We start from the raw sequence: 11822 nt of genomic DNA, 5'->3' as shown, positions 1-11822 counted from the left end.
AACCCTTTAACAGTCATACTTTTAGACCAATTATGTGAGTAATAATTAAGAGTTAACACTGATTACGTGTTTTTATGCATTTCAAGCTTCAAAGTTCATTATGTGCAGAAATGTGCCACTTTAGTGAGATAAAGGAGCAAAGGTCGGTTACTAAGGAGTTCCGTGATTAAAGGCCAAGTTTCGAGAAGACAAAGCCTTTCTAAAAGCCCGGTCAAAAGTTGAAAAGTCGACGCTTGCGGTAAACAAAGACACAAAGTCAGCAGAACTTCCGAAGGACATATCTTTGGACTCAGACCTCGGAATGGGGCCTACCTTATGTCAAAACGACCGGATCGGAAAGAGCTTTCCAATGGTCTAAGCCTTGAACCAATCAGAGGAGTAGAAGTGGACGGAAAGTCTGTTGAAGCCAACTGCAGCTGAAGAGGCCTTTCTGGACTGAAAGAATTGGGTTTTGGGCCTGATTCTCTGGCCCAAAACATGGCTCCAAGCCCATGCACGATTTTTGGATCTGAAAGTATAAAAACAAAAGCTTAATTCTTTGTTAATGGTAGATTTTTAGGTTAGAAAATAAAAGTAGCTTAGAATAGAAAGTAGCCATTAAAATAGCTTCTAGATCTAGTTTTATTTAATTGTTTTTGATTAAGTGTAGTTTCAAAATCCAATTATTGTATTAGATTAAACATTGGAATCTTGTTCTTCATTTTGATTAGGTCAATAAAGTAGTATTTCTATCAACTTCGATTTTTGTCATTTCCATTTCTAGATCCAATTTCAATTCCTGTCCTTATTCCATTTTAGTCATTAAATTAGATTTCATTATTGTTTAATTAAGTAAATTTCAATTCTTTATATCATGTTTAGTTTAAATTTAATCGGAAATGATTGCGTAATGATTCTCGGCTAAACCTCCATTAGAGGGGGTTGAGAAGCCTTGATGAAAGCTTGATTCCGATTAACGTAGATTCGTCGTAATTTCCTTTCCACTCTAGAAACGTTAGTTCACCATGAGAATGGGTTTAATCGTTCACATGCTAGTTATTAATTGGTAGAAATGCCATGTGTAATTAGGGATTAGGAAGAACCAATTGTTCCGCAAGCAGATTCAATTCGGATTACGACGATTTGTAGTTAATAGGATTAAGTCGAAGTTAAGGTGGAATCAATTCCCTTCTAACTCCTTATCATCGAATCAACGTAGCATTCCCTTAGTTATTCCCATCGCCGACTAGTTGCATTTAGGGGGTAGTTGCATCGTAGTCTAGTTTCCTTTTTAAGTAAATCTCTCATTAGACTTTAAGTTTAGATTACTTACACGCGAGAACACAAAGATGGGAAGGACTAGGAGTGGAACGAATCACTCTACTCCACTATATCTCATAGACTTGAGAGTAGAATCTTTGATAAAACATAGACCCAAAATATCAAGTTTAGTTTTACTTGCGTTTAGAGTTCATCGCTTTATTTCGTAGGTAAAACTATTCATTTTACTATTATCAGCTGCCCAGTTTTGGAAAATTTGATTTTAGCGAATTGTGAATTTGAAAAATATAGCAGCCTCATCATTTTTGCTCGTCAAATCAAGTACTTACATATAGGTTTTTTCTTCAAAGGTGATCTTGATCCTACCAACTGTAAGATTATGGTATCTGCTCCAAACCTTGTTACGTTCTCTTGTACTGATTACGCCTCACATGAATATTCTCTCGAGAAGAGCCTTTCTTCTTTAGAAACTGCAGATATTGCATTTGATGCAGGAAATGTGCCTATGATTGGTGATGGAAGCTAGATGGTCCAGTTTGCACAATTGAAGATGTCAATCGTATGATGAAGTTTCTTATAGGGCTTTACAATGTGAAATCTCTCTCATTAACCACATTTTTCCTTGAGGTAGTCTTTTTTCCTTTTTTATTCTGTGTTAATGAAAGAGCAAAAATGAATTGTTAGGCTTATTTTTTTGTTCTTCATGATATTAAAACTCTAGCTGAAAACTAGTTCAATAGTATACAAATCTATATTTTCTCGTTTTACTTATTATATATGAAATATGATGAAGAGCCAGTACAATGGTGTATAAATATATATAAGAAATTATTTCAGGATCTTTCAAGTGAGATTTGCATAATGACAAAGCCTCAAGGCTACTACCACAAACTTTTTGAGAACAATCATTGTTTGATCTGTATCACATTTGATATTATCGTGCAACCAGTGGCGGAGCCAGGAATTTGAGTAAGGGTGAGCCACCCAAACAACCAAACATTCAAAGAAATAATAATAACTAATTTCTTTTAACTAATAATTCAAACTTAACCCAACCACAAAACAAATATATTTCGAACATCAAATATCTTATAAAACGATACAATAGGAACATTGGATCAAGAGTCTCTAAAATGTAATGTCCAGAGAAGAAGGCAAGAGTCGGTAGAAAACAATAGAGAACTAGACAACGAGGAATATTGAAGTGAACGGGTAAATGCCAACGCTAAGGTATGCAACCCTCTACAGAAACTTGAGGCGGGGACTGGCAAGCAGAGCATTGTTGCGAGAGTAAAAGATCTCAATAGGTGCATTTTAACATTTTAAAACCCACACTAAACAAATATATAATGAAAACACTAGTAGAACAAGATCACGGTGCAAATTCCTTCTTAAACACCTACAAAATTCTAGCAGCTACCAAACGTCCCATTAACCAAGATCACATACGGAGTTTACCAGCTTCACTAACAAGTAACGAGTCCAATTCCACAACCTTTGACCAAAAGTCATCATATCCACATAAAGGCACATTTACAGTCATTATTTTCCAACACCCTAGCATGGGTTGGAACATCTTCAATCTTCATAAGGAACACCAATATGATGGGATCTTGCATCTGCCATAAAAACTCATCCCTAAGTCCCTAACACAACCTCTATTGTCTAAAAAAAGTAAACTCCACCATTTAATTAAACACGCCTCAGGTCTCAGTTGGCAGTCACAATAATGACAACCATGATTAACACTAGAACACATTGACTCCCCTCAAAATCTCCTAAATACAACCAGAAATGGACCTAGAATAGACAACCGACAAATTGCCCTTACAGTTGCAAACCTAAGTATTTAGTGAATTCACGACAAGAAATTAAGTAAGAGTTTCCATTAAATAATATGGTCTAGGAATCAGTACAAAAAGATCAAAACGAAGACAAGAAATTAAATAATGTGAGGCTTACCTAGTTACTCAACAAGAAGTCAAGAAAAGTATAAACCTTTTAGTAGAATAATTGAGAAGGAAGTTAGGGAGGAGAAGTGAAGTGTTCTTTTGTTTGGGTTTCTGGTTAGACTGATACTATATTTTTTTTTCTTCAGTGAAGTTGAGGGTGAGCGAGTATGCACTCGGGCCCCCGGCTCCACCACTCACGAAAGCAACAATGCAACTTATTTCAAACCAAGAGACCATTTCAAGATATGCCCACTTTACCTGATTGTTGCCCATATTAAGTTGACATTTTGATTCCCATCTTGGATTTCTTCTTCACAATTAGTAGAATTTGTATTTTAAGCTTTTAGCCAACCAATATTATGCATATCAATGCATGAGTGTAGATGGTGAAAGTTGATTCAGGAAAAGTTATCAATGGAGTCCCTTTATTGGGCGACTCGTTGTAAAGTCAAGTAAGCCACAGTACTCAATCCCTCTATCCCTCTATCCTTTACTACTGATTAATCTCTCTCTGGTCAAATCCTCACATCTGAGTTCAAAGAGAATTACTCTTCACAAATTCTTCATTCTTCTGGTACAATCTTCACGGGTTGTGTCCAAAAGTTGAAGATTTATAATGGATTTGTATGAACTGGAAAACCCAACTATACCTGTAACAGTCTTTCAGGAGGCGGAAAGGTTAGGTGGAAATGCTCTTAATGGATCATCGATGCAAGCAATAGAAGAATCTCTTTTGCTGAAAAAGTAAAAACTCATGCTTCCATGGAAATCGATATAGCTGCGTTACCCATTCCTAGGATGAAAGGTAACATTCCATCTATAAGAATTCCAAAACAAGCAATAGATAGAGGTTTACAATTCTGCAAATTCAGTTTAGCAGGTCGACTTGATTTCCAAAAAATCAACATAGACACCGTTAGAACTATTGTTTGCAAAAATGGCTTCAAAAGGTTCTTTGGAAAATAGTCCCAATTGGGAAAAGGTTACTTCATGATTAGACTTACATGTGAGGAAGATCTTGTCAGAATTTGGAGTGGAGGACCTTGGAAATTTGAGAATCAAATTCTCATGTTAACAAAGTGGAAGCCAAATTTTGATCCTGAAATCCAACGCATTTCTCATGCAATGGTGTGGGTTAAATTACCTAAACTAAAACAACAATTTTGGGACTATTAAATACTCATGGCTATGGGTAGATAAATTGGTTACCCCATTGGAATCGATAAAACAACTACGGCGAGAGATTTTGGGTTTTATGCAAGTGTACTAGTTGATTTAGATCTTTCTAAACCAATTCCAAGCCAGATTAAAGTCGAAGTTCCAGATGGACAAGACTTTATCCAGGAAATTGAACTCTCAAGGCTTCCAAAATTTTGCTCCTATTGCAAGTCAATTGGACACTTGATGAGCGATTGTAAATCTCTACAGAAAGAGATAAGAAATGAGAAGGACACAAACCTGGAAAATGAACCGAGGCAAGAAAATCAGCATGCTACTGAAGCTGCAAATCATCGAAGGAGAACATAAATCGGCAAAATAATAATCGGGAAGCTGGAACTAGTGGGGACAAAGACTCACAGGGTGTTCCCATTCCTATTCCAATTTCTATTGGTACTGGTGATACATTACCAGAAAATGTGGTGGATCTAGAGGCCGGAGATGCACAAACACAAGAAGCTAGAACTGATCATGATGATGCAATAGCACAAGTTGGGGTAGCATAAAATATAGTTATTGATGCTATTGCATTGCTTCCACTAGCTGTGGAAATGCAATCAGTGCATCCTTTGAATGCACCTCAAGCTGATGTTACAGCTACTAACTGCTCTCTAGCTGTCGAAAATTCTGTTTCTCCAACTATGTGTAGTCTTCTCAGAGTTACTATGGCTGAAGATACAATTGTGATGCAAGAGAATAGTCGAGCAGCTATTTCTTATTCTCGCACTGCGAGGACTATGAAGAGTGGAGCTTTAGAGCCCAATTCCTCTTCAACGATGAGAATGACTGAGCCCAATTCTTCTACCACTACTAGAGAGGGAAACAGGCTCAAATTATTGAATGAGACAAATTCACTTCTAAGATCGGTAAATTGGGCTGAATTCGCAGATGAAGATGATAATGTCGAGGATGGTGAAGAAACATGGCAGACGATAGCAATGAAAAAGTATAAGCCTGCATGGATGGTGCAAGAGCATGCTGATGATGAGGATAACTCAAAGGATGGTGAGGAACCATGGCAGATTCAGAAGAAGAAAGGAAGCAAGACAAAGGGGAAAGATGTTGATCCGACTCCTCGTCCACCCAGGGCTAAAAACATTCCAGCAAGATATAAATGAATTACTCTTACTAGAAACACACATGGTTTAGAAATTAGAATGAAAGCTTTATCACCTTCATGGAATTTTTTTTTTGAATTCAAAGTAGGAACTTAATCTATCCTAGGTGGTGCTTAATGATAAGAGCCAAAAACTGTAGTTTTAACTCCTTAACAATAATATTTTTAGACCAATTATGCGAGTAATAACTAAGAGTTCATGTTGATTACGTGCTTTTATGTATTTCAGGCATTGGAGTCAATTATGTGCAGAAATGTGTCACTTTTGCGAGATAAAGGAGCAAGGGTGGTTGCTAAGAAGTTATGTGATTAAAGGCTAATATTCAAGGAGAAAAAGCCTTTAAAAAGCCCAGTCAAAGTTGAAAAGTTAAAGTCAATGCGGGCAGAAACAGCGCACAAAAGTCGGTAGAAACTTCTAAAGACCGTATCTTTGGACTTAGACCTCGGAATTGGGCCTGCCTTATGTCAAAACGACCGTCTTAGAAAGAGCTTTCCAATTGTCCAAACCTCGACCCAATCAGAGGAGCAGAAGTGGACGAAAAGTTTATTGAAGCAAAATTCAGCTGAAAAGGCCTCTGTGGACTGAAGAAATTGGGTTTTGGGCTCGATTTTCCGGCCCAAAACATAGCTCCTCAGCCCATGCACGAAAAAGTGGATCTTGTCTCTTCCATTTCAAGACTTAACTCTTAAATATACTAGTTTTTAAGGTAGCCATTAGAGAATAGTTTTAGATCTAGATTTAGACTCCATTAATTAATTAGTTTTATTATCTTGTTTTAATTTCAAGAGTTTGAATGAGTATTGTTAATTTATTTATTAGATCAATAAAATTAGTTGCTTCTTCATAATCTAGTTTCATTTCATTAAATCATTGTAGTTTCAATTCATAGATTTAGTTATTTATCATTGTTAGTTTCAATTAAATCTTGTATGAGTAGATTTCCATTAAATTCAAATAAGTAAATTTACAATCTTTATATTATGTCTTGTTTAAATTCAACTAGAAATGATAGTTTAATGACTAAAGGCTAAACCTCCATTAGAGGGGGTTGAGGAAGCCTTGATGAAAACTTGATTTTGTTAGCTTAGAAATCATCGTGATAATCTATTCAATTAGAGAACGTAATTAGTTCACCATGAGAATGGGTTTGGTTGCTTCACATGCTAGTTATTAATTGGTAGAGATTACCATGTATAATTAGGGATTAGAAATACCATTTTGATATGCGAAAGCAGTGAAATTTGGATCACGATGAATCTTTGTTAGTTGATTAAGTCGAGTTAAGGTGGAATCAATCCCCCCTAATTCCTTATCATATAGTCAGTTTAGTATTCCATATTCGAATTATCATATTTTGTTAGTATAAATTCCACCGTAGTATAATCCACCTCATACTCTTATTAACTTTGGATAGACTGACAACCTTAGAAAATATTGAATTCTAAAAAACTAGGAGTGGAACGAATCTTTACTCCAACTCTATTGCGATAGCATTCGAAAGTAGAAAACTTTGATAAACCTATTAAAATCGAAAATAGCTTTAGTTTTACTTGCATTTGAGTCTCGTAACTTATTCGTAGGTAAAACTATCGTTTTTACTTTTATCACTTAACCCCTATATTGTAACCTTATTATTATATATAATATTCACATTTTGCCTGCAAAAAAAATGTAGATGGTGAAAGCTTCTGCCCAGAAGGATGAAACGAGCAAAGTTGTAATTCTCCTGAGTATCCTTTATATGTGATCCCTTGAGGTTTTAGCTATATACTTATATTCTGCTTCATGTATAACCTATTTCTTGTTTATCTTTTGCGTTCTTTGTAGTTTGTCTTAGTAACATCTGAAGTGTTGGCAAGGTCACCCATGCCTTTCAATAATCTAAAATACTTGAAGCTGGACACTTGGATTTGCAAAACTTGCAGTAGTTGCACCGCTGCTATCATGTACATGCTCAGGAACTCATATAGCCTTGAAACTCTTGTGGTCCATATTATCTCGGTAATGACATATCTTCCATTGTTTCTTTCATTTCATTTATTAGCAAATCAACACACATGATGATTGTGCATGTTACACTGGTATCAAAATTATTATAAGTACTTCACAATTATTTCTCTTCTAATTGAAGAATGAATAGTGAAATTGAAGTCTTTTTTTTTCCTGATAGAAACATGTCATATATATCATTAAAGCATTAAAGGTATAGTACTACAATCCAAAAGAAAGCTGGGCAGAGAGCTTACATCCTGGTTATGGGAAGCCCACTTTGCAAGGTCGTGAGCTTCTCCATTAAACTGTCTATTAATCCAGTGAAAGCGGCAAAATACTAAAGGCTTACATAATCCCTGGATCATACATCTAATAGGTTTTAACTTCCAGTTCATAGAGTTCTTATCACTCGAGTTTTGTAATCCCATAATGACTTGTTTGCATTCTCCCTCAAACAGACAAGACATCTCTCCTGTGCTCCTAGCTAGTTTGGCATCCACTTCTAACGCCACCATCTCTGCCTCCTTTGCACTTCCAACTTCAAATCTTTGAGTAGCTGCTCCCAATAGCTTTCCTTCCCCATCCCATGCCAAGGCTCCTGCTGCAGCAGCCCTCGTAGCCCTACAATAAGTAGCATCAAATCTAATTACAATAGTGTTTACCTCAACCAAGGGGAAAATTGAGTTGTTATTTGTATCTAGCCATGATTTAGAGAAGGTTGAGTTAGAAGAAATCACTCCCTGATTATCACTGAAAGCTTGGATACCCTTATTCCACTTGGCATAAGCTTTCCTCAATAGACTATCTCTGTTAGGAGTTTTGCCCTCAAAATTTGCTTTGTTTCTCGTCCCCCATATCTCTTGCAAGATGATAGCTGCTAGCAAACCCTTTTTTGTAAGTCTAGGGTCTGTTGTCTAAGTCTAGTCAAGGAAAACATCCAGCCAATCCCTCTATTCAACTCTAGCCCCAGCCCAGAGGCAAACCAGGCCATCTTTATCCATTCACATTGGAAAAAGATGTGAATGGGATCTTCAGGTGCAGACCAACAAAAAGGACACGTATAGTCCCTTTTAATGTTTTTTCTAGCCAACAAATCTCCTGTAGGGAGAATGTTCATATACATTTCCATAAGAAAATCTGATTGCTAGCAGTAAGCTGAGTTCTCCAAAGAGTTTTTATGCTTTTGGGATTCAAGGAGGAGGTGCCCCTTTGCCATTCCTCTCTTTTCAAAAAATGGTAAGCAGACTTAATAGATAACAAGCCATTCTTTGTTCCCACCCATCCCATGTGTCACTTGCCAAACTAGTAGGTCCTGATCACCACTTGTTTTATCAAGGTTGCTATCTCCTCAAGGGGAAAAGAATATCCACCTTTGATAGTCCCAATCATTGTCATCCCCTAGCATCAAGTCCCTCACTCTAGGTTCTCAAGGTCCGTATATCGTATCATCTCTTCCAGAGTAATAGGGCCATTTTTTAGGAGGATCTAAGGTTGTTTCATGACTTTCACCTTTTCCCCCTTTCCAATGCTCCATATTAACCCTGGGAGTATATCTCTGGCAGTTCTACGAACACCTTTCTAGAACCAAGAGGCCCTAGGAAGAGGGTCAACTTTACTATCAAACCAGCACTTCCCATAGGCAGCTAAGAAAGTTTTAGCCCATATAAATGTATTATCCTATAGCTTTCCAAGCCAGTTTTGCAAGCATTGCCTTGTTCATGTCCCTAGCTTTTCTCAGCCCTATGCCTCCCAAGGACTTATGTTTACAAATGCCATCCCACCCAATGGTGTGAATGCTTTTGCTGTCATCAATACCATGCCACCAGAAGTGTCTGCAGGTTTTATCTATTTTTTACAAGTGGATCTAGGGAGCTTGTAAGTTGCCATAGCATATAAAGGAGTTGACTGGGCTATAACTTGTATGAGAGTAGTTCTACCAGCTTGAGCAAGGACTTTTGCTCTCCAGCCCTGAATCTTACTATGTACTTTATCTACTAAATAATCAAAGTCCTCTTTTTTTTTATGAGATATGACAATAGGGACCCCCAAATACTTATCCTTTTTTGTCAAAAAATCTCATTTTCCATAATCTTTTCAAAATCTTTTTATGCATATTATGAACATTTTTGCTACAATAGTTACTAGACTTACCATAGTTTATCTTTTGTCCAAAAGCTTCATAGTATTCCTTAAGGATGCTCTTAAGCTTCCCACTTTTTGCCAGATTGGCTTTAGTGAACAAGATAAGATCATCAGCATATAAAAGATGAGTGATAGGTGGGGCATGCCTTCTGATCTTAATGCCATGAATATCCCCATTGCTTTCAACCTTAGCAATCATCCTGGATAAAGTTTCAGACACAAGAATAAACAGGTAAGGGGAGAGAGGATCTCCCTGTCTAAGACCTCTATCAGGATTGAAACTCTCAAGAGGAGAGCCATTCAACAGCACTATGTAAGAAATAGTAGAGAGGCATTGGGAGATGAGGAGTCTCCACTTAGCACTAAACCCCAGCTTTTGAAAAAGATTATCTATGAAGGACCATTCAACTCTATCATAGGCTTTGGCCATATCCATTTTTAAAGTTGCAAGCCCTTTTTTAGTTTTCATATGTTTCATATTATGGAAAATTTTACTAGCAAGACCAATATTATCTCCTATACTTCTACCTTTTATGAAGGCTCCTTGAAAAGGAGAGACTATCTTATTTATGTGGGCCTTAAGTCTATTAGCAAGGATCTTAGCAATAATTTTATAATAGAAGTTACATAAGCTAATAGGTCTAAACTTAGACATGTGGTCAGGATTAGAGATTTTAGGGATTAAAGCAATAAAAGTTTCATTGAAGCTAGGATTCATGCAACCTTGATAAAAAAAAATTCCTAATACAGTCAATAATAGAAGGACCTATAACATCCCAACACTGTTGATAGAAAGTGCCCTTTTTTATCATTAACTATGCCATCTCTTTCCCCTGCCGTTAAGTGTGAAATTTTTTATTCTTTTTGTAGGCTACGAAGTCAAAATTAAGGAATTATGGTGTGGAAACTTCTGCCCCTCTACTTAAAATCATGGACTTGGACATGACGCTACAATGTGTTGAGACATCTCAATCATATGAGAGATTACAAGGAATTATAAGGCTTCGTCACGAAGGATAGATCTAGATGTTGTCAAACTCTTTTGATGTATGTTCTTTCGTTATTCTTTATTGACTCACAAACAGTAATTAGTAATGCATTGAATTGTTGTTTGTTGGATGTTTAATTTTTTTTTTGCAAGTTGTAATATGTTTTGTTTATAATTGGCAATGTTTGATAAATTCAGTGTGGAATGTTGTATGACATGGCTATTTTGATGGATGGGTTGTTTGCAAATCATTTTGTATTAATATAGTGAAATTAAAACAGGAATGTGTTTTTTTTTTAAATAATATAAACCACGGTTTTTCAAGAACCATGGTCATTATTGTTACTATTTCCCACGGTTAGCAATAAATATAGCAAAGCACAAAGACTATTAACCACGATTTTAGAGATCATAATACCATGGTTTGTTCAATAACCATGGTATATAAGAGATACTATTAACCACAATTTTGTTAGAAGTATTTGTCACGGTGGTGGTTACCACCACGGTTTTAAAATAGTGGTCAGGGGGTTTTACCATCAGATATAACAGTGGTATATGAGCTTTTCTGTAGTAGTGTTACATGCATTGTACATTGCTTTAAATCATCAATGAGTGAGATTCATTTGTGAATCAACAAACTCGATTGATTGGGTAATGACATTGTATGTAAGGTGTGCTGTTGATTATAGAAGGAACTGCGACCCACGTGAAGTCTGGTTGATGATGTCCCTTTGAGGAGCTCATAAAGATTGTCATGTAAACCCTACAGGTGGATTTAATCTGACATGACAATGAGGTTGAGTGGTACTACTCAAGGACATAAGAAGTTGATTAATGTAGTTGTCAGTAACTTGACTTAATCAACGGACATTTGATATCTTAAACACGGGGAGATCAACAAGCATATAATATGGAGCCCATAAACGTAACACATAATTTGGGATTAGGGCGGTAGTGCGACAATGGCCTTTAGTGGAATAAGCCATTTGTTGACGGACTTGGGCTGTGTGTTCTGGGCGAACATGGGAAGCCCAAGCCCGTCAGGAGACCTAACCCTGATTTCTCCTCATGGTCCCTGTTGTAGCCTATAAATAGAAACCTCTTTCTCTGGCCATTTTTTACTAATTGATTGCTCAAGAAAAGTGAGAT

The sequence above is a fragment of the Coptis chinensis genome, chromosome 9, assembly GCF_015680905.1.
Source record: "Coptis chinensis isolate HL-2020 chromosome 9, ASM1568090v1, whole genome shotgun sequence".
In the NCBI taxonomy this organism is placed as follows: domain Eukaryota; kingdom Viridiplantae; phylum Streptophyta; class Magnoliopsida; order Ranunculales; family Ranunculaceae; genus Coptis; species Coptis chinensis.
Note: the sequence above shows the minus strand (reverse complement) of the source record.